General features: G+C 45.5%; 1 protein-coding gene and 1 long non-coding RNA gene across 2 annotated transcripts in view; one reads left to right on the plus strand and one right to left on the minus strand.

The window, feature by feature from the left end:
- Positions 1-775: 775 nt before the first annotated feature.
- Positions 776-7,918, minus strand: LOC122930575. Its single transcript, XR_006388148.1, has 3 exons — positions 7,803-7,918; positions 5,712-5,836; positions 776-1,415 (listed from the first exon to the last, which is right to left on the minus strand). It is a non-coding gene; the product is annotated as an uncharacterized LOC122930575 (long non-coding RNA).
- Positions 7,919-16,294: 8,376 nt separating this feature from the next.
- Positions 16,295-21,023, plus strand: part of B3GALT5 (beta-1,3-galactosyltransferase 5) — a 115,357-nt gene continuing 110,628 nt past the window's right edge. Inside the window, exon 1 of the mRNA XM_044287470.1 lies at positions 16,295-16,415. The gene's annotated coding sequence lies outside the window, so the exon portion shown is untranslated. The remainder of the gene's footprint in view (positions 16,416-21,023) is intronic.

Here is a 21,023-nt window from a genome sequence, read left to right on the forward strand (position 1 = left end):
TACAGTCTTTAAGGGCCGATCATAAATCTGACTTGGCTAAAACTGACTTTAGCCATATGTGAAAGTGAAGTGAGCTGTCAGAGTCATGATAAATCTGGCCCTATGTTTCTAAGGCAGGTGAGCAGAGTGGTGCCTCTGCACGCTGGAGAAGGTGGAGCAGCATTGTGCATAGGATGCAGCCATAACATTTTTCTCATAGTACTGTCGAGAACATGATTAAGCCTAGTAGGGCCTTTTTGTCACCATCCACCCAAACCTTCTAACTGAAAAAGTATCCCATATAGAATTGTACTGCGCAGTGTCTTTTATTGCCTGCAGATCTCTCATCTTCCACCTAACCCTACATAAACGGTACAAAGTGGGAAAGTGATGTTCTGACACCTTCAATGTATTATCCCCAAAGGCTAGACATGTGCAGAAAGGTCTGCAATAGAGTAACTTGAAGATCCCTCACCTCCCCTTCCGGCCCCAAACATGTTAAAGGGGTTGGCCACCTTCTGGTTATTGTTGACCAAGGTGTATATGAGATGATTACATGACACTTACTAATATAGTCTTTGTGGTCATGGCTGCGGAGATGACGACCTGACCTGAAAGGTGAACAACTTACCTGAAAAGTCATGAACTAACTAAAGATGGCTAGCGGTGTGCCCATAGCCATGAGCGTGGGTAGGCCTATAAGGGGGCAAAAAAGCAAGCATAGGACGTTTGTTAATGATGATTTTTAATGTATATTGGTTTTCTGACACGTGGTTCAACAAGCTAGATGGCGGAAGGCATTGGAGATCTCCACGTGAGGATTGGGAATGTAACGCACAAAGCAAGAGGAACGCCACCTACCCATCTTCTTGATGATATGCCCGGGTACTCCGTGACGGGAAGCTGAGGAAGCGGCTCCAATGCGAAAAGAATGTCCAGAAATGAGACTCGGGTCAAAACCTAGGCTGGAGATCAAAGTGCTGATATGCAAGATAAATTGGGACGAGGTGAGACAATGGTTGTTGAAGGGGAGCAAAGGACTATCCGAAGGAGCATCACCCAGTACTGACAAAAGCTTGTTTAAAACCTGAACTGGGCACGTCATTGAAAGTCTGGTAGTATCGGATCACCATTGGAGGACCGGATTGGGAGGTTTTGGTGGAGGCAGTGATAGGGCGAAGTGCCCCTCGTGCCATGCTAGCTGGCCTTTGGTTAAGCCTCTATTCTTGCGTGAGGAACTGGTGAATTCCCCGGGCCTGAGAAAGCCGTAGAAGCTTAGGAACATGGCAGCTTTGATGGTGATGCTAATATAGGGCCCAAAGGGATTCCCATCTAAAGAGCTGGATAGCTTTCTAAACAGGTCTCCTGAAACCGGCTGTCTGGTCGAGGTAGACTTTGCCACTCCTTTGAATGCCCCTGAGGGTTGCTTTGATCGCCTGCGAAGAAAAGAAAGATCCGTGATTAGGACTTGCAAGCATAAAAAAATGCTGGACCCCTGCTAGATACAACCTAATGGTGTTGTAGGACAGTTTGAACTTCATATGGCAGTAAGCCGTCATGTATGTAGTTTTGTTGGTGTCATCTCTAAGATGCAAGTGCGTGAATTTATTGAAAGCGCTCCAGCCGGCTTTGTAGTTCCTGGCAGTGTTTGTGGACAAGGACTTACGAATGAGGGATTTGGCACCGAAAGCGCACGTCAGTGGTGCAGGTACGCTGGGGGTTTTAAGGAGCCCTATGCCCCTTCCACAAATGCAGGCTAAGACTCTCAGCCTGCTGGATTTGTTGAAATTCTAGATTTAATAAGTGTAGTGTCCCACTAGGTAAATGTGGGCACTACACAAGGGTCAATTGGGCCACGTTGTTCTCCAACTCTTTACATTCCATTTTAATGTATATTGCTATGTTATTTATGTGTATTTTCTCTGTGTATCAGGCCTGTTAGGGTGTAGTTCCTCCTCCTAGACAGTAGAGGGAGCCGGGGAACCCCTAATATATATACACTACGTGCAGAATTATTAGGCAAATGAGTATTTTGACCACATCATCCTCTTTATGCATGTTGTCTTACTCCAAGCTGTATAGGCTCGAAAGCCTACTACCAATTAAGCATATTAGGTGATGTGCATCTCTGTAATGAGAAGGGGTGTGGTCTAATGACATCAACACCCTATATCAGGTGTGCATAATTATTAGGCAACTTCCTTTCCTTTGGCAAAATGGGTCAAAAGAAGGACTTGACAGGCTCAGAAAAGTCAAAAATAGTGAGATATCTTGCAGAGGGATGCAGCACTCTTAAAATTGCAAAGCTTCTGAAGCGTGATCATCGAACAATCAAGCGTTTCATTCAAAATAGTCAACAGGGTCGCAAGAAGCGTGTGGAAAAACCAAGGCGCAAAATAACTGCCCATGAACTGAGAAAAGTCAAGCGTGCAGCTGCCAAGATGCCACTTGCCACCAGTTTGGCCATATTTCAGAGCTGCAACATCACTGGAGTGCCCAAAAGCACAAGGTGTGCAATACTCAGAGACATGGGCAAGGTAAGAAAGGCTGAAAGACGACCACCACTGAACAAGACACACAAGCTGAAACGTCAAGACTGGGCCAAGAAATATCTCAAGACTGATTTTTCTAAGGTTTTATGGACTGATGAAATGAGAGTGAGTCTTGATGGGCCAGATGGCTGGATTGGTAAAGGGCAGAGAGCTCCAGTCCGACTCAGACGCCAGCAAGGTGGAGGTGGAGTACTGGTTTGGGCTGGTATCATCAAAGATGAGCTTGTGGGGCCTTTTCGGGTTGAGGATGGAGTCAAGCTCAACTCCCAGTCCTACTGCCAGTTTCTGGAAGACACCTTCTTCAAGCAGTGGTACAGGAAGAAGTCTGCAAGGTAAGAAAAACATGATTTTCATGCAGGACAATGCTCCATCACACGCGTCCAAGTACTCCACAACGTGGCTGGCAAGAAAGGGTATAAAAGAAGAAAATCCAATGACATGGCCTCCTTGTTCACCTGATCTGAACCCCATTGAGAACCTGTGGTCCATCATCAAATGTGAGATTTACAAGGAGGGAAAACAGTACACCTCTCTGAACAGTGTCTGGGAGACTGTGGTTGCTGCTGCACGCAATGTTGATGGTGAACAGATCAAAACACTGACAGAATCCATGGATGGCAGGCTTTTGAGTGTCCTTGAAAAGAAAGGTGGCTATATTGGTCACTGATTTGTTTTTGTTTTGTTTTTGAATGTCAGAAATGTATATTTGTGAATGTTAAGATGTTATATTGGTTTCACTGGTAAAAATAAATAATTGAAATGGGTATATATTAGTTTTTTGTTAAGTTGCCTAATAATTATGTACAGTAATAGTCACCTGCACACACAGATATCCCCCTAAAATAGCTAAAACTAAAAACAAACTAAAAACTACTTCCAAAAATATTCAGCTTTGATATTAATGAGTTTTTTGGGTTCATTGAGAACATGGTTGTTGTTCAATAATAAAATTAATCCTCAAAAATACAACTTGCCTAATAATTCTGCACTCCCTGTAGTCAGGTCCTGTTCAAGGAAAGGGTTCTGTGTAGTCAGGAGTCTGTGTAGAGACAGAGAAGAGTGTGGACTTTAGCCAGAGAGGAGCTGAGGGCCACCTCCTGACATGCAGCTAGACAGCCAGGCTTCTAGCTGACCACCAGGAGAAGAAGCTACCTCCTGAGAGAAACCTGCAGTTCCCACAAAGTGCAGAGCAGAAGTGTTTCCAGCTGAACCAGAGAGCTGAAGGGCAGAAGGATTTACTTAATGCAAGGATATATATATATACCTGAGGAAGTTTCCCTAACCAAGGATAAAGCCATCAATAGGGTATACGGGCCTTGGGATAAAGACAGACAGGATTCTGAGGAAAAGTGCAGCCTGGTCTGTAAGTGTTGCAAGAACATTGTGCCTGCCATTTGTCTAAGCCTGCTTGTGATTGCTACTGCCTTAAGGAACTTTACCAAAAGACTGTACAAAGTTAACTGTTTCCAGTCAAGGAAGTTTTGGTTTACTACAACATCGTGTTCATCAATTATTCCTCTCATAAATCGGTGTGCCACCGTTACCGGCACTGGCGTCACGAATTTAAAAGGGACCTTGCCCCCGGCACATTAAACACCTGCAACATCCAGGGCACCTCATCTACCATCAGGCCTGGTCCCTATACACTGAGAGTGCCCCAGAGGTCTCCTGTGCCAGCCTTTCCATCACTGCTGTACGCCTGCCCAGGGTCTTTCAAGAAACTGTGAGTAACCCAGAACAACCCTCATTTGCCTAAGTAACTGTGACCTCACCATCGCAATACCCTGGAGGGCTGCGTACTGCATAAGGTGTGCCACTTTGTTTACAATGTCTTTTGTACTGTCCACACAGAGGTCCTGTCCATAAGATGGCAGCTGATGGACAGTCATGTGACCAGACAAATCACCTCTACGTGATGTCTCCTCGATTCAAATACACTACACCTGTCATCTGCTCTTGTTCTGTTAGGAGTTTAGTGCAGGTGCAGTGTATTTGAACACAGACGACATCCCATGGAGGTGATTTGCCTAGTCACATGACTGTCCATCAGCAGCCATTTTATGGACAGGACCTCTTTGTGGACAGCACAAAAGACTTTGTAAAAAAAGGGAGAATACCTTATGAAATATAGAAAATACCACAGATTTTCAACTCAAACTATATTAGTAAGTGCCACATAATCATCTTACAAACAGATTGGTCAACAATAAACAGAAAGTGGACAACCCCTTTAAGGCTGAGCTGACAGAAATGAGGAATTCCTAGGTGACCATCCATCTTGCTATGCTTCAGAGTTTCCAATCTCATACGTGCAAAGCCCCTATGTCACATCAGCTCTCGAAGAAGTCTATAGAACTGATGAAAACATCTAAGAGGTGTCCACAATGGAGAGTTATGTAGCGGGTTAAGCAATTAAGGCATCTAAATCATCTTAATAAGATTGACACCTCCCACCATCGACAATGGCAGCTTAGACCAGGCGCTCGCTTTAAATCTACCAATAAAAGAGGACCGATTTAGCTTTTCGTAATCCGTAAAGTGACACATTAGGCTATTTTCACACTGGCGTTTTGGCTTTCCGTTTGTGAGATCCGTTCAGGGCTCTCACACGGATCAGTTTTGCCCTAATGCATTCTGAATGGAAACGGATCCGCTCAGAACGCATCCGTTTGCCTCCGTTCAGTCACCATTACACTCTTGAGGCGGACATCAAAGAGCTGCCTGCAGCATTTTGCTGTCCACCTGACGAAGCGGAGCCAAACGGATCCATCCTGACACACAATGTAAGTCATGGCTATGGAAGACATAATACAACCGGATCCGTTCATTACTGATGCATGCGGTTGTATTATTGTAACGGAAGCGTTTTTGCAGATCCATGACGGATCCACACAAAACGCTAATGTAAAAGTAGCCTAACTTCCAAGAAGGGCCAAATCCACCTAAAGTTTGGTTCGTTTGGGAATCTAGTGTCCAATTTCCAAACCCAGTATGCTTCTCTATACCAAAGTTTCTTGCTCCTCTGACGGTTTGAGACAGGAGATAGCATACACTACATGCTTAGTATAACAATTCAGAAAGGTACTCATAGTACTCATAGTGACCTAACCTTAACAGGGTATTTACAGATGTCTAGATATCTATTTTATGGGGGCAGTCCATGCCCACTGCCGCTCCTACCCTGCTCATGGGAACAACCACTGCCTTGGTCACTTGCTCCGCTGTCCCAGGGCTCTGGAAGTCTGGTGCTGCTGCAGTCGCCCTCTTCATGCCCGATCCGAGTCGCTGGAGTAGTGCTGCAATCCCTTTTTTTTAATTTACAATAGGAAAGACAGGTTAAACAGGTACATATGCAGGAAAACAGCAAAAAGATACAACTATATCAGCAGTTAACAGCAACTGGATCAATTATAAGCGGATAAGCATGCAAGAACAGGTGAACTGCGGATAGTCGATAAGAAATTAGATAATTACAGAATAATGAGAGAGGAGAATGGGTGGGGGAGGGAGGACAGACACAGGGACGTATAGAGGGGAAAAAAAGGGGGGACGGGGAGGTAAGGAGGGGACGGGGGAGCAGTGGTGTAGGTCCGACAATTGCTAACAGTGTAGCGGTGATGGAAGGGGGGTGGCGGTCCACGATGGGGCAAATAATGTATCGCCATTTGGCATAAATTGGGTAGGTAGCTATGATTCCCTGTACAGTAAGTGTACACAAGTGGATTCATATGTGGGGGGAGGGCGGGGGTCAGTCATATGGGAGACAATAATGACATTTGGTAATCAAACCCTCACTTTTTTGCTGCCCCTCCATACCACCCAGGGTAAGTAGATGTTACTTGTGGTGGGATCTCTTCTCCCAATGGGAGAGTTCCTCAGTCTGGAAAGAGATTCAGACTTGTCAATCCAGAGAGAAATGGAGGGACTGGGACTAGACTTTTAGTTGAGGGCTATTAATAATTTTGCTGCTGCCAAAAGGATTTTTTCTGGTTTGTGAGTGTATCAGGTAATAATGATAGTAGAGCAATTTTTGGGCTAGTGGGTATCTGAGTGTTAGTTAGATTGAAGATGGCCTTGATATTTTGGAAAACCTCTCTCCAAAATGTGCTAAGCAGGGGGCATGACCATCATATGTGTAGAAAGGTGCCTCTGTCGGACTGGCATCTCCAGCATAATTCTGAAGTGGAGCCGTACATCATGCTTCACTTGTCTGCTGTCAAATACCAACTAGTTAGTACCTTATAAGCATTTTCTTGTATAGTGATGCATCTGGAGGTGAGTTTAGGTGACATTAAGATGTTGTGTAGATCTCTGTCTGAGAATTTCACATCCAAGTCTCTCTCCCACTCTCGTATGAAGTAAGGAGAGGTTGGGGTCTCCTGTTCCAGTAGATTCTGGCATATGATAGAGATTAATCTGGTTGGATGTTGTGTCCGGGACAGGGGCCTCTCAAACCATGTAAGTGAGGGTATCTGTCTATCTGGTGATACAGCACTCCTAATGGAGGATCTAATGTAAGCCTATTGCAGGTCATCCGGTCCCGTTAGTTGGAATTTTGATATTATGGTGGGTGAATCTATGATTGTTCCATCTTGATCTAAAAACTCTGTTATTAAAGCCTTTGAGTTACGGATTCGTGATGGTAGAGAAGAATAGCCACTCCTGCAGAAAAGTAGGCAGTCCCCTATGGTCAGTAAAGGGGAGGGAAACGTGGAGCATAGCTCCCTGGTTTCTGTGTTTTTCCATATTGTTAGTGTTGCTGAAACTAGAGTGTTACCTTTTGGGATTGGTGGGGTATCTGCAGGGTTGGAAAAAATCACGGCCCTTAGCGGATGGGCGGCCAAACACTCTTCTAGTAAAATCCAGTGTTTGTTGGTTGGTCTCCTTATACAGTCAGTCTTTTAAGGTGGATAGCCTTGTGGTATCTTATTATAGAGGGCAAACCAATCCCACCCCTATGTAGTGGGAGTAGAAGGATCTTAATAGAAAATCCTGGTTTTTTTATTACCCCACACATAAGAGGAGCAAAGTCTGCAGAAAGAGTCGAAGAAGCTGCAGGGAAGTTTTATAGGTAATACTTGTAGTAGGTATGTAACTTTTGGTACTATTAGTGTGTTAAATATGTTTCTTCATCCCAGCCATGAAATGAATGTTGGAGACCATGAAGCAAGTATGCCTGGTATGAGCAAATCTTATTGGGGATGGAAAAAGAGGGAACATGGTGTCATGAACCCACAATTTGCATGTGGTATTACTTATGTGTTGGATTACTTGATTACTTGTACTTGAGTTACAGATGCAGTTGGAGCAGTCTGCGATCCTCGAGGTGCTGAAGAGGATTTTGATTGGGGAATCTATCAACTGGCAGTGCGAGATGCCTGTAAAAGAAATATAGCGGTTACTTGCTGTGCATTCAAGTACGGCGCAGTGAAGAATCCCCATCGCCCCCACCCCTTTGTATGTCACGGTGTTTGTATGGGGTAATTGTCGCTCTACGAGCGGACTAAGTATTGAATTATTAATTTGTTGTTGGTAAAGTGATGGGTAGTTGTAAAGTTAATGGTATACATTAAAAATTGTTGGATTGACATTAGTTTATGGTAACATAAAAACACTGTGGCCAAATATTACCAATAAATAATAAAAGATTTTAATGATTAAGGTGTGGCCTTCCTTTATTCAATTATTAGGGTATGACACCATGGATTTCAATAGAGGAAGGTAGTTGAGGTTCTAGGGAGATATTTATTCCTAGAAACTTAAGTGATGTGCAGTGGCGTAACTAGAAATGGTGATGTGGTTGTCCATTCAAAAGGTGAATTTGATGGGATTTGGAGATATTAATCTTAAAGTTGGAAAGATATCCAAAGGAATCAAATATTTCAATAATGGCTGGGAAGGCTTGTGAAGGACTGGTCTCCAGTCTCCATTAGTAACAGGTCATCAGCATAGGCAGCCTGTTTGAGCTCCAAAGCTCCACAAGCCAGGCCTTTTATCTCTCGGGATTGTCGGATATGCTGTAACATGAATAAAATTGGGGATAAGGGGCCCCCCTGTCTGGTCCCGTTGTTTATGTTTAAAGCCAGGGAAATTTGGTCATTTACCTTAATGTAAGCTTTAGGTGATTCATACATAGTGAATGTTCCTTCAAAAAAGGAAGGCGGGAAGCCCAGTCTGGACAGAGTGCACCGAATGAAAGGCCAAGCCACTCTATCGAAGGCCTTTTCTGCATCTGTCCCTAACATAACAATAGATTGGTTTCTTCTTTTCATTAAAGGAATGGAGTTTAATACTTTGTATGTGTTGTCTTTACCTTCTTGGCCGGGTATAAATCCTGTCTGATCAGGATGTATCAAATCTTACATAGTTACATAGTTAATACGGTTGAAAAAAGACAAACGTCCATCAAGTTGAACCAAGGGATAGGTGGGGACGCAAATCCCAGAAGGACGTGAGACTCAGATTTCTACACGTTTTCATAAGCATTTATGTTTTTTACTTTTAAGAATTTGCCTAAACCCTTTTTGAAACTGTCCACTGTTCCTGCTGTGACCACGTCCTGAGGAAGTCTATTCCATAGATTCACAGTTCTTACAATAAAGAAGCTTTGACGCTTCTGGAGACTGAACTTTTTCTTCTTCAGTCGGAGGCAGTGCCCCCTTGTCTTTTGAGCACATTTTACATGGAAAAGCTTTACGCTGTATTTTTTGTATGGCCCATTTATATATTTGTATAGGTTAATCATGTCCCCCCTTAGACGTCTCTTCTCAAGACTAAATAAATTCAATTATTTTAGTCTTTCTTCATAACTTAGACCCTCCAGGCCCCTTATCAGTTTAGTCGCTCTCCTCTGTACTTTGGCTGCAGTGCATCCTTTCTATGTACTGGTGCCCAGAACTGGACTGCGTATTCCAGATGAGGCCGCACCAGCGCTTTGTAAAGTGGTAGTATTACATCCCTGCCCCGCGAGTCCATGCCTCGTTTAATGCATGACAATATCCTGGTGGCCTTAGAAGCAGCTGATTGACGTTGTATGCTGTAATTTAATCTACCATCCACAAGGACACCCAAATCCTTCTCTATAAGTGACTCTCCCAGTGTTACATCACCTAGGACATATGAAGCACAGAGATTATTACTACCAAGATGCAGAACTTTACATTTGTCCACATTGAACCTCATTTGCCAAGTTGATGCCCAATCACTCAGAGTGTTCAAGTCAGCTTGTAGTTTGTGGACATCTTCCATAGACCGTACAGTTCTACACAGCTTAGTGTCATCTGCAAAAATAGATATGGTGCTATTAATCCCATCCTCGGTATCATTAATAAATAAATAAAATAATAGACGGCCCAGCACTGAACCTTGTGGTCACCACTAGTAACCTGGGACCATTCTGAATAGGAATCATTGACCACAACTCTCTGGAGACGGTCCTTTAGCCAGTTTTCAATACAGTTACAAACTATACTTTCCAAGCCAATAGACCTTACTTTATTTATTAAGCGTCTCAAAAGCCTTTGCAAAATCCAGAAACACTACATCCACAGCCGTCCCTCTGTCCAGGCTACTAGTGACCTCACTACATCCACAGCCGCCCCTCTGTCCAGGCTACTATTCACCTCCTCATAAAAACAAATCAGGTTAGTCTGACAACTTCTGTCCTTGGTAAACCCATGCTGGTTATCACTTATAATATAATTTACAGTCACATACTAGTCCTGTATATAGTCCTAACTGGTCTATATTTACCTGTGGAGGACCTTGATCCTTTTTTGAATATGGGCACCACATTTGTCTTGCGCCAATCACTTGGCACTGTACCAGTCCCTAGAGAATCCTTAAAAATTATAAACAGGGGCACAGCAATGACTGAACAGAGCTCTTTAAGCACTCTTGGGTGTTATCCATCTGGACCCAGAGTTTTGATCACATTTACCCTATTTAACTTCTCTTGGACCATATCTACAGTTAGCCAAGTGAGTATATCACTGGATGTAATAACAGCCCCGGCGCCACAGATATCAGCTCCTTTCTCTTCTTTTGTATATATAGAGCTAAAAAAAACTATTTAGGAACTCTGCCTTTTCCTTATCTTCAGTGACTACACCCCCTTTACCATTATTTAGGGGACCTACCTGCATTTATATATTTAAAAAACTTTTTGGGATTTGTTTCGCTTTCTTTTGCTACCTGCTGTTCGTTTTGTATCTTTGCTAATTTTATCTCCTTTTTGCAGATATTATTAAGCCCTTTGTAATCGTCAAACTGTACAGCTGACCCCTCAGATTAGTATTTTTTAAAGGACCTCTTTTTGTCCATTATTGCTCTTTTTACAGTAGCTGTAAGCCATGGGGGGTTTAATTTTATCCGTTTATACTTGTTACCTAAAGGGATACATTTTTCAGTGCAATTACTCAATGGGGATTTGAAGCTCTCCCATTTATCCTCTGTATTATTATGTGACAGTAGCTGCTCCCAGTCTATGCCCTGAAATGTTGCCCTCAACCCAGGGAAATTAGCCTTTTTGAAATTCAGTGTCTTTGCTCTGCCTGACAGAGTTTGCTTTTTATAGTTTAGGGGGAATATAATTATATTGTGGTCACTATTACCTAGTGTTTCTCGAACAGTAACATTACCAACAAGCTCTGCATAATTAGAGATGACCAGATCCAACAGAGCATCGCCCCTAGTGGGAGCTTCTACAAACTGGCCCATAAAGTGGTCCTGCAGTAAGATGAGGAATTTTCTCCCCTTTGCAGTTGAGGCAGAACCATGACCCCAGTCAATGTCTGGGAAGTTAACATCTCCCATTATGACCACTGTACCAGCCTGTGCCGCCCGTTCTATTTGGTTATACAGTTGCGTTTCTATCTCCTCTGTGATGTTAGGGGGTCTATAGATTACACCAAGTATTATTTTTACTGTGTTTTTATCCCTTTGAACTTCTACCCATAAGGTTGCCACATCCTCACCATCCTCACCCACAATTGCCTCTTCAGATCACTCCTCACATACAGGCACACACCACCACCTTTTCTATTGACCCGGTCTTTCCTAAATAGTGTAAAACCCTCAATATTAACAGCCCAGTCATGTGAAGAGTCCAACCATGTCTCAGCCACACCAACTACATCTATATGTTTGTCTAGTACCATAGCCTCCAGCTCCCCCATTTTGCTAGCTAGACTTCTGGCATTTGTGAAAATACATTTTAAATTACTATTACCTGTAAAGTGATTATCCGGCTGAATCCGTTGCATTGATATTATAGAGATTGGAATGGAAGCTTTGATAAGCCACTGCTATTCTAGTATTATCTTTCAGGAGCGATTTATCTTCTTTTTGGATGGCGTGGATTCTTGCTTTGTGCTTACGTTGTCTCAAGATTGCTAACATGAACTTTGTGGGTTTATTCCCATGTGCAAAGAACTTTTGTTTGATAGATAAGTGAGGTGAGGGAGCCAAAGTGAATTGTGAGGAGCTGGTTCAGTGACCCCAGTGTTCTCAAAGTGCAGGTCCGTGACCTCCTTGGCCCAGGGGCTTGTAATGTAAGTTGGTGAGCTATTCACTTATCTGGAGTATATTGGCGGCCTTGTCGCAGAGCAGGTAAGCCACTGGGTCATGTCCACAGACCTTCCGTTGCTCTTCTTAAAGTGGCCTGGGGGTAGCGGGTTGGTCCGATGAGTGGTGAGATGGTTCGGTCTGGCTCTGTGGGCAGGGCTGGCCTTATGTGTTCAGGCGCCCTGTGCGAGCTAAACATACACAAAGAGGAAAACAATCTTTGTAACAAACAGTTTTTTTTTATTACAGATAATTTAAGTGCAAGTGCAAACAAGTACAATCATACCCAGTGTCACCCAGAGCCAGTCCCCTGCCCCCCTTAATCATACACTGTCACCTTTACCCAGTCCCCTGCCCTTCTTAATAATACCCAGTGTCACCCTTACCCAGTCCCCTGCCCCCTCAATTAGACCCTGCCCCCCTTAAATTAAGGGTGACAGACACTGGGTATGATGAAGGGGGCAGGAGACTCGATAAGGGTGACACTGGGTATGATTAACGGGCAGGGGACTGGCTTTGGTTGACACTGGGTATGATTAAGGGGGGCAGGGTCTAACTGAGGGGGCAGGGGACTGGCCACACAGCTCGCACACCCCAAAGGCTGGCCCTGTCCGTGGGGAACATACAGCACCTCAAGGCAAATGGCGCCTTCACTGTGTTTTGGAGCTTACTTCCCATGGTAGCCTGGAGCTGCAGCTTGGCGCTTACTTGTATCCTTTCTCCTGTCCACCTCCCAGAGTGGTCCATGGGGTCTTTTTACGGCCGTAGGGATATTTTATTCCACGGCTGTTTGCGATCTGTAGGCCCCAATGTTGGGTCTGGAAGCTCAAATTGTAGCTGGAGGTCTAAAGGCTAAAGGGTATTGATGCCGATGGATTAAATGATCCTATACAAAGCTATGTAAATGCTCGTCCTCACAGCTCGGCTTCTGGACATGCCCCCCAGAATTATAGCTTTTTCAAACTGGAATACCTAGCCTTGGTATGGGCTGTAACTGAGAAGTTGAAGGATTATCTAGCGGCCACGCCTTTCACTGTCTACACTTGAACATTGCACGTCTGGGAGCTCTGGAGCAAAGAAGGGGCCTCTAGACTGGCGAACTTCGGCTTACCGGACTGGTAAAACTAATGACAGTGCCGACGCAGGCTACCTGCGCAGAGGGAACTCATTTCTAAAGATGATCAGTGGGAAGATGTGGAAATGGCAATTTTCTACTCCCGACTCGCCCAACAGGAAGCTCTACACACTAGGCATCAGGCCTCCAAAGCCCTGTGGTTCCTCACTGCCAGTTGAGAAAGAACTCTGGCTCAAACTACAAGCAGAGAGTCATCGGAGAACTGTTGGCTTATTTGTCCAGTGGGCGCGTACCAGAGAGAATCTGGCAGCGGAGAAAACAACTCTTCCTACAAAGAGATCTGCTCCTCAGAAGAACGTTCGATCCAGTCACCTGTGAGCGCCTCCATAAGATAGTAGTGTCCCGAAGAGATGCTAAGATGGTAACGAACATGTACCATAACAGGTCTGGCCATTTTGGAACCCCAAAAACGCAAGCCACCATCAGGCGGCGTTTCTACTGGACTGATATGAGAAGTGATATTGAAACCTGGTGCTGTGGCCAGGAGAGAAAGACATGATCAGCAAGCCCCTCTTCATTCAACAGTAAGTAGGAGTCCTCTAGAAATCGTGGCTATCGACCATGTGAAACTGGAACCCAGCAGATACATCTATGCTATGACAATCATACAAACCGGATTCCAAAAAAGTTGGGACACTATACAAATCGTGAATAAATACTGAATGCAATGATGTGGAGGTGCCAACTTCTAATATTTTATTCAGAATAGAACATAAATCACAAAACAAAAGTTTAAACTGAGAAAATGTACCATTTTAAGGGAAAAATATGTTGAATCAGAATTTCATGGTGTCAACAAATCCCCAAAAAGTTGGGACAAGGCCATTTTCACCACTGTATGGCATCTCCCCTTCTTCTTACAACACTCAACAGATGTCTGGGGACCGAGGAGACCAGTTTCTCAAGTTTAGAAATAGGAATGCTCTCCCATTCTTGTCTAATTCAGGCCTCTAACTGTTCAATCGTCTTGGGCCTTCTTTGTTGCACCTTCCTCTTTATGATGCGCCAAATGTTCTCTATAGGTGAAAGATCTGGACTGCAGACTGGCCATTTCAGTACCCGGATCCTTCTCCTACGCAGCCATGATGTTGTGATTGATGCAGAATGTGGTCTGGCATTATCTTGTTGAAAAATGCAGGGTCTTCCCTGAAAGAGATGATGTCTGGATGGGAGCATATGTTGTTCTAGAACCTGAATATATTTTTCTGCATTGATGGTGCCTTTCCAGACATGCAAGCTGCCCATGCCACACGCACTCATGCAACCCCATACCATCAGAGATGCAGGCTTCTGAACTGAGCGTTGATAACAACTTGGGTTGTCCTTGTCCTCTTTGGTCCGGATGACATGGCGTCCCAGATTTCCAAAAAGAACTTTGAATCGTGACTCGTCTGACCACAGAACAGTCTTCTATTTTGCCACACTTGTAAATGATCCCTGGCCCAGTGAAAACGCCTGAGCTTGTGGATCTTGCTTAGAAATGGCTTCTTCTTTGCACTGTAGAGTTTCAGCTGGCAACGGCGGATGGCACGGTGGATTGTGTTCACTGACAATGGTTTCTGGAAGTATTCCTGAGCCCATTCTGTGATTTCCTTTACAGTAGCATTCCTGTTTGTGGTGCAGTGTCGTTTAAGGGCCCGGAGATCACGGGCATCCAGTATGGTTTTACGGCCTTGACCCTTACGCACAGAGATTGTTCCAGATTCTCTGAATCTTCGGATGATGTTATGCACAGTTGATGATGATAGATGCAAAGTCTTTGCAATTTTTCACTGGGTAACACCTTTCTGATATTGCTCCACTATCTTTCTGCGCAACATTGTGGGAATTGGTGATCCTCTACTCATCTTGGCTTCTGAGAGACACTGCCACTCTGAGAAGCTCTTTTTTACCCAATCATGTTGCCAATTGACCTAATTAGTGTTAATTGGTCTTCCAGCTCTTCGTTATGCTCAAATTTACTTTTTCCAGCCTCTTATTGCTACTTGTCCCAACTTTTTGGGGATTTGTTGACACCGTGAAAATTTGAATCAACGTATTTTTCCTTTAAAATGATACATTTACTCGGATTAAACGTTTGATCTGTCATCTACGTTCTATTACAAATAAAATATTGACATTTGCCATCTCCACATCATTGCATTCAGTTTTTATTCACAATTTGTTTAGTGTCCCAACTTTTTTGGAATCCGGTTTGTAGACTACTACACTAAGTTCGTCATGGCTGTACCTGTAAAGGACTTAACTGCTAAAACTACAGCAGCTGCCATGTGTAAGAGCTTCATTTTGCCGTATGGGTGTCCTGGCAAGATATTCACTGATGAAGAATCTGCATTCTATTCTCAGTTATTCTATGAACTTTGTGCACTGTACAACTGCAAAAAACTGAGGACCACTGCATATCACCCTCAAGGGAATAGACTGTGCGAAAATATGAACCAGACACTGATCAATATGCTCAAGCCTTTACCACCTCACAAGAGGGCCGAGTGGTCTTTGCTTCTCCCTGAATTAGTGTACCTGTACAATAGCACCACTCATTGCTCCACCGAGGTACACCCCATAGTACCTCCTGTTTGGAAGACAGGGCCGTTTACCTGCAGACCACGCCCTTGATGCCCTGTGCCAGACTCTGAACCCCTCCTTCCCCAATATGAATGGGTCAAAGAGCATCAGAAGTGCCTAGAGGATGCCAGAGAAATAGTTGATTTCAAAATAGAGAAGGCCCAGCAAAAACAAAAATAGGACTTTGATCTACATGCACATGCTGAGCCCTTACAACCAGGAGACAAGGTCTGGCTCAGAAACAATCACCTAGTAAGCAAGCTGGATAGTTGCTGGGATCGCGAGCCATATACAGTAGTGGCTGTCCCCTCATCGGAGGTTTATGAGATCCCAAGTACACCGCAACCGGCTCAAGAAATGCCTGCAGGAACCTGTTCAGGAGCAGTCAAGAGAAGTGGATGAGTCACCTGAACTGCCATTGTCTTCAGAGTTGCTGTCCATGCTTGACCCCCTTTGGTGTTTTTTTCAGCCTCAAATCCGAGTCTTGATGCCAGTTGCTGGGATTACTACGTCTACAGAATCAAGTCAGGCGGCTGATCCTCCTTCGCAAGTCCCGGACTCTACCTCCACCCACGGAGACTCTGAACTGTCCTTGAGGAGATCCCAACGGACCAGCAAAGGTAATCCACCTGCCCGTTTTTGGGAATTCTTTGAAATTAATATTTAGCTACAGAGACTATAGGAGCCAAGCCATGGACACATTTTGACTAGTGAGAAACATTACCCTCTAGAGTTGAGCGAACACCTGGATGTTCGGGTTCGAGAAGTTCGGCCGAACTTCCCGAAAATGTTCGGGTTCGGGATCCGAACCCGATCCGAACTTCGTCCCGAACCCGAACCCCATTGAAGTCAATGGGGACCCGAACTTTTCGGCACTAAAAAGGCTGTAAAACAGCCCAGGAAAGGGCTAGAGGGCTGAAAAAGGCAGCAACATGTAGGTAAATCCCCTGCAAACAAATGTGGATAGGGAAATGAATTAAAATAAAAATTAAATAAATAAAAATTAACCAAAATCAATTGGAGAGAGGTCCCATAGCAGAGAATCTGGCTTCCCGTCACCCACCACTGGAACAGTCCATTCTCAGATATTTAGGCCCCGGAACCCAGGCAGAGGAGAGAGGTCCCGTAACAGAGAATCTGGCTTCATGTCAGCAGAGAATTAGTCTGCATGTCATAGCAGAGAATCAGGCTTCACGTCACCCAACATTGGAACAGTCCATTGGCATATATTTAGGCCCAGCACCCAGGCAGAGGAGAGAGGTCCCGTAACAGACAATCTGGCTTCATGTCAGCAGAGAATCAGTCTTCATGTCATAGCAGAGAATCAGGCTTCACGTCACCCACCACTGTAAGAGTCCATTTTCATAAATTTAGGCCCAACTCCCAGGCAGAGGAGAGAGGTCCCGTAACAGAGGATCTGGCTTCATGTCAGCAGAGAATTAGTCTGCATGTCATAGCAGAGAATGAGGCTTCACGTCAGCCACCACTGCAACAGTCCATTGGCATATATTTAGGCCCAGCACACAGGCAGAGGAGAGAGGTCCCGTAACAGACAATCTGGCTTCATGTCAGTAGAGAATCAGTCTGCATGTCATAGCAGAGAATCAGGCTTCACGTCACCCACCACTGCAACAGTCCATTTTCATAAGTTTAGGCCAAGCACCCAGGCAGAGGAGAGAGGTCCCGTAACAGACAATCTGGCTTCATGTCAGCAGAGAATTAGTCTGCATGTCATAGCAGAGAATGAGGCTTCACGTCACCCACCACTGCAACAGTCCATTGGCATATATTTAGGCCCAGCACCCAGGCAGAGGAGAGAGGTCCCGTAACAGACAATCTGGCTTCATGTCAGCAGAGAATTAGTCTGCATGTCATAGCAGAGAATGAGGCTTCACGTCACCCACCACTGCAACAGTCCATTGGCATATATTTAGGCCCAGCACCCAGGCAGAGGAGAGAGGTCCCGTAACAGACAATCTGGCTTCATGTCAGCAGAGAATCAGTCTGCATGTCATAGCAGAGAATGAGGCTTCACGTCAGCCACCACTGCAACAGTCCATTGGCATATATTTAGGCCCAGCACCCAGGCAGAGGAGAGAGGTCCCGTAACAGACAATCTGGCTTCATGTCAGCAGAGAATTAGTCTGCATGTCATAGCAGAGAATGAGGCTTCACGTCAGCCACCACTGCAACAGTCCATTGGCATATATTTAGGCCCAGCACACAGGCAGAGGAGAGAGGTCCCGTAACAGACAATCTGGCTTCATGTCAGTAGAGAATCAGTCTTCATGTCATAGCAGAGAATCAGGCTTCACGTCACCCACCACTGTAAGAGTCCATTTTCATAAATTTAGGCCCAACTCCCAGGCAGAGGAGAGAGGTCCCGTAACAGAGGATCTGGCTTCATGTCAGCAGAGAATTAGTCTGCATGTCATAGCAGAGAATGAGGCTTCACGTCAGCCACCACTGCAACAGTCCATTGGCATATATTTAGGCCCAGCACACAGGCAGAGGAGAGAGGTCCCGTAACAGACAATCTGGCTTCATGTCAGTAGAGAATCAGTCTGCATGTCATAGCAGAGAATCAGGCTTCACGTCACCCACCACTGCAACAGTCCATTTTCATAAGTTTAGGCCAAGCACCCAGGCAGAGGAGAGAGGTCCCGTAACAGACAATCTGGCTTCATGTCAGCAGAGAATTAGTCTGCATGTCATAGCAGAGAATGAGGCTTCACGTCACCCACCACTGCAACAGTCCATTGGCATATATTTAGGCCCAGCACCCAGGCAGAGGAGAGAGGTCCCGTAACAGACAATCTGGCTTCATGTCAGCAGAGAATTAGTCTGCATGTCATAGCAGAGAATGAGGCTTCACGTCACCCACCACTGCAACAGTCCATTGGCATATATTTAGGCCCAGCACCCAGGCAGAGGAGAGAGGTCCCGTAACAGACAATCTGGCTTCATGTCAGCAGAGAATCAGTCTGCATGTCATAGCAGAGAATGAGGCTTCACGTCAGCCACCACTGCAACAGTCCATTGGCATATATTTAGGCCCAGCACCCAGGCAGAGGAGAGAGGTCCCGTAACAGACAATCTGGCTTCATGTCAGCAGAGAATTAGTCTGCATGTCATAGCAGAGAATGAGGCTTCACGTCAGCCACCACTGCAACAGTCCATTGGCATATATTTAGGCCCAGCACACAGGCAGAGGAGAGAGGTCCCGTAACAGACAATCTGGCTTCATGTCAGTAGAGAATCAGTCTGCATGTCATAGCAGAGAATCAGGCTTCACGTCACCCACCACTGCAACAGTCCATTTTCATAAGTTTAGGCCAAGCACCCAGGCAGAGGAGAGAGGTCCCGTAACAGACAATCTGGCTTCATGTCAGCAGAGAATTAGTCTGCATGTCATAGCAGAGAATGAGGCTTCACGTCAGCCACCACTGCAACAGTCCATTGGCATATATTTAGGCCCAGCACCCAGGCAGAGGAGAGAGGTCCCGTAACAGACAATCTGGCTTCATGTCAGTAGAGAATCAGTCTGCATGTCATAGCAGAGAATCAGGCTTCACGTCACCCACCACTGCAACAGTCCATTTTCATAAGTTTAGGCCAAGCACCCAGGCAGAGGAGAGAGGTCCCGTAACAGACAATCTGGCTTCATGTCAGCAGAGAATTAGTCTGCATGTCATAGCAGAGAATGAGGCTTCACGTCACCCACCACTGCAACAGTCCATTGGCATATATTTAGGCCCAGCACCCAGGCAGAGGTGAGAGGTCCCGTAACAGACAATCTGGCTTCATGTCAGCAGAGAATCAGTCTGCATGTCATAGCAGAGAATGAGGCTTCACGTCAGCCACCACTGCAACAGTCCATTGGCATATATTTAGGCCCAGCACCCAGGCAGAGGAGAGAGGTCCCGTAACAGACAATCTGGCTTCATGTCAGCAGAGAATCAGTCTTCATATCATAGCAGAGAATCAGGCTTCACGTCACCCACCACTGTAAGAGTCCATTTTCATAAATTTAGGCCCAGCACCCAGGCAGAGGAGAGAGGTCCTGTAACAGAGGATCTGGCTTCATGTCAGCAGAGAATCATTCTGCATGTCATAGCAGAGAATCAGGCTTCACGTCACCCAACATTGGAACAGTCCATTGGCAAATATTTAGGCCCCGGCACCCAGACAGAGGAGAGGTTCATTCAACTTTGGGTAGCCTCGCAATATAATGGTAAAATGAAAATAAAAATAGGATTGAATGAGGAAGTGCCCTGGAGTACAATAATATATGGTTAAGGGGAGGTAGTTAATGTCTAATCTGCACAAGGGATGGACAGGTCCTGTGGGATCCATGCCTGGTTCATTTTTATGAACGTCAGCTTGTCCACATTGGCTGTAGACAGGCGGCTGCGTTTGTCTGTAATGACGCCCCCTGCCGTGCTGAATACACGTTCAGACAAAACGCTGGCCGCCGGGCAGGCCAGCACCTCCAAGGCATAAAAGGCTAGCTCTGGCCACGTGGACAATTTAGAGACCCAGAAGTTGAATGGGGCCGAACCATCAGTCAGTACGTGGAGGGGTGTGCACATGTACTGTTCCACCATGTTAGTGAAATGTTGCCTCCTGCTAACACGTTGCGTATCAGGTGGTGGTGCAGTTAGCTGTGGCGTGTTGACAAAAGTTTTCCACATCTCTGCCATGCTAACCCTGCCCTCAAAGGAGCTGGCATTGACACAGCTGCCTTGGCGACCTCTTGCTCCTCCTCTGCCTTGGCCTTGGGCTTCCACTTGTTCCCCTGTGACATTTGGGAATGCTCTCAGTAACGCGTCTACCAACGTGCGCTTGTACTCGCGCATCTTCCTATCACGCTCCAGTGCAGGAAGTAAGGTGGGCACATTGTCTTTGTACCGTGGATCCAGCAGGGTGGCAACCCAGTAGTCCGCACAGGTTAAAATGTGGGCAACTCTGCTGTCGTTGCGCAGGCACTGCAGCATGTAGTCGCTCATGTGTGCCAGGCTGCCCAGGGGTAAGGACAAGCTGTCCTCTGTGGGAGGCGTATCGTCATCGTCCTGCCTTTCCCCCCAGCCACGCACCAGTGATGGACCCGAGCTGCGTTGGGTGCCACCCCGCTGTGACCATGCTTCATCCTCATCCTCCTCCACCTCCTCCTCATCCTCGTCCTCCTCGTCCTCCAGTAGTGGGCCCTGGCTGGCCACATTTGTACC

Source organism: Bufo gargarizans, chromosome 3 (genome assembly GCF_014858855.1).
Source record: "Bufo gargarizans isolate SCDJY-AF-19 chromosome 3, ASM1485885v1, whole genome shotgun sequence".
NCBI lineage: Eukaryota > Metazoa > Chordata > Amphibia > Anura > Bufonidae > Bufo > Bufo gargarizans.